Source organism: Eumetopias jubatus, unplaced genomic scaffold (assembly GCF_037043125.1).
Source record: "Eumetopias jubatus isolate StellerSeaLion01/CBP00866 unplaced genomic scaffold, mEumJub1_p1.0 scaffold_11, whole genome shotgun sequence".
NCBI lineage: Eukaryota > Metazoa > Chordata > Mammalia > Carnivora > Otariidae > Eumetopias > Eumetopias jubatus.
Genome location: NW_028274817.1, coordinates 30,567,298 through 30,570,356, shown reverse-complemented (window position 1 = coordinate 30,570,356; position 3,059 = coordinate 30,567,298). Strand labels below are relative to the sequence as shown.

General features: G+C 40.8%; 1 pseudogene; it reads left to right on the top strand.

The window, feature by feature from the left end:
• Positions 1 to 686: 686 nt before the first annotated feature.
• On the top strand, positions 687 to 1,533 carry LOC114196953 (large ribosomal subunit protein eL8 pseudogene; annotated as a pseudogene).
• Positions 1,534 to 3,059: the final 1,526 nt, after the last annotated feature.

The following is a 3,059-nucleotide window of genomic DNA, read 5'->3' as shown; positions in this document are numbered from 1 at the left end:
GCTAGCTACTGTTAGGAAAAGGTCATTTATTACTGTCTAATAAAACCCTAGTCATGAGACCCTTCAGATGTATATCGGTGAGTCATATGCTTGAAGGATGATTGCCAACATGTATCTTGGGGGTTAGAGATAAAGGAAGATTCCAAAGGAATTTTTATGTTAAGGTAGACTTACAGGATCCTGGAGGATCGGGATATTGTTAAGCTAACATTGCCTTTTGCCCTTAGCAAAGTATTAACATCGAGGCAGCTGAGTTGCTAGGGGAAGATCACTCTGCCTGTTCCAAGGACTTGTCAACGGACTGTAAGTAGTAAGGAAATTTATTTTTTCTTTTGCCTTTATCTCCAAACATTTTGCCCATGTACAAAGATTGAGAATATTAAATTCAGAGAGGATAAGACATCTTGTTGCATCAGCTAAAACTGCAAGGTTCTTCCACTCACTAGGGACAGAAACTATCTGAGGTCCATTTTTACTATATCTCTGGAACAATTTCTAGTTCCATGAAGCAGCCTAGAGAAAGCCGAGACTTTACAATTGCCTTAATTATTTGTCATAAATAAAATAAGCACATTATATTTTTACTTTTCCTGTGGAGATGGAATTCTTGGTAACACTTTAATGCAAATCAGGTAACATTTTAATGTGAAATACAGAAATGTTTACTCTCCTCTCTCCTCCAGCACCCCAAGATGCCAAAAGGGAAGAAGGTGAAGGGGAAGAAGGTGGCCCGGGTGCCTGCTGTCGTGAAGAAGCAGGAGGCCAAGAAGGCGGTCAATCTCCTGTTCGAGAAGAGGCCCAAGAATTTTGGCATCGGACAGGACATCCAGCCCAAAAGGGACCTCACCCACTTTGTCAAATGGCCCCGCTATGTCTGGCTGCAACGGCAACGGGCTATTCGCTATAAATGTCGAAAAGTGCCTCCCGCAATTACCCAGGTCACCCAGGCCTTGGACCGCCAGACAGCTGCTCAACTGCTTAAGCTGGCCCACAAGAACAGACTAGAGACAAAGCAGGAGAAGAAGCAGAGATTGTTGGCCCGGGCCGAGAAGAAAGCTGCGGGCAAAGGGGATGTTCCCACTAAGAGGCCACCTGTCCTTCGAGCTGGGGTTAACACTGTCACCACCTTGGTGGAAAACAAGAAGGCTCAGCTGGTAGTGATTGCACATGATGTGGATCCCATTGAGCTGGTGGTTTTCCTGCCTGCCCTGTGTCATAAGATGGGGGTTCCCTACTGCACTATCAAGGGGAAGGCCAGGCTGGGGTATCTGGTCCACAGGAAGACCCGCACCACTGTCGCCTTCACACAGGTCAACTCGGAAGACAAACAAGCTCTGGCAAAGCTGGTGGAAGCCATCAGGACCAATTACAATGACAGATACGATGCGATCCAACGCCACTGGGGAGGCAACGTCCTGGGTCCGAAGTCTGTGGCTTGCATCGCCAAGCTGGAAAAGGCAAAGGCTGAAGAACTGGCCACCAAACTGGGCTGAGTGGACGCTGTTGAATTTTCTGTACATAAAAGTAATAAAACGTTGTCTTTCCAAAAACAAACAAAAAAAGAAATGTTTATTCTCAGTCCACTAAGAATTCCAATGAAGCATTTGGATGGCTGTCTTATGCTGTCTACCAACATGCATGGTGAAATGGAGAACAGAAGCCGTTATTAATAATACTCTAATCAAAACCTTTTTTTTGCCTTAATTTTTGCACAGTTCATATAAACTGCTTCAGGGCCTGAATAACCCAGACATTTTCTCAATTTTTGAACTTCAGGGAAATACAGATAATGACAGATCATTAATTACACACCTAGAAAGCCACCAGGTTAATGGAAAATTAATGGATCTTGCTCTTTATGTCTGCATCGAGAACATTACATATGTTCTCTATCTTTGCTACAAACACTTTCAAAAAAAAAAAAACTAGGTCATCTTTAGAGCCATTTTTTTTTGTCTTTGCTTATAGTAAGGTCTTTTTGTGCTGCTTTTTAAAAAAAAATTGTCAGTGATTCATTTTATTTACAATGAAATCCTCTTACATAAGATTTTTTTTTCCTCCAGCTGAACTGCACTGTGAGTGAAAAGTCATTAGACCCAGATTTTCCATTTGTATTCTCTGAGGCAGCAAAACACTTCAGGACTCTCCCATTTTCCTTTCTGCAACAGGAGTATTTAGGGCCATTATAAGTGTATGTGGGTGCCTCTCTGCATTTTGCCCTTCTAGCACTTGGAAAGCTTTTTCATACCTCATGCTGCTTTCAGAGGCTTACATTTGCATTTTAAAAATTCAAATGGAAGTAACCAACCCCTTGGCTATTATAGCCTGTGAATCAGAGCCAACCTGTGTAAATGACAAGGTTGTTTGAAAATGAAAGAATTAAACTGACCTGACAACATGGGCAAATGTCACTGATTATCCCATTGACTGCCATGAAGGACCTTGGTTGTCCATACTACTGAGTAAATCCTATACAAAAGAATGCAATATATAGTACTGTTACCGATTTTTTTTTTTTTTTTTGCAAATGGGGTTGGATGAGAAGAAGGAGAGGAAATTAAGAAGTTACAGTTACAGATACATGGACAATTTATGCCTTGCTTGCCAGTATGATATCACCCTATGTAAAGACAAGTGGACTTGAGAACATTAAATGAACTGAAAATATTGAGAAAGTAAAAAATGTTAAATAAAATGAAGATTCTATAAAGTATCCGCCAGAGGCACACAATTTATTCTTTAATATGTTTATTTGTTTATGTGGGGGGATACGAACAGTAAAAAGCAATGGTTTATTCCAGATTGCACACATCATCACTATTACTACTAAACAACACAGATGAAATTATTTGAGCCTTTAGACAGAATACACATAACCATCAATCAGTGGAGAGAGAGAAGTGATCAGAAAAGTATAAACACCAAAAGGAACTCCCAGATACCTAGACGCAGAAAAGAAAGAACTTGTGGTTTTATTTTTTTTTTTAAGATTTTATTTATTTATTTGACACAGAGAAAGCTAGAGCACAAGCAAGGGGAGTGGCAGGCAGAGGGAGAGG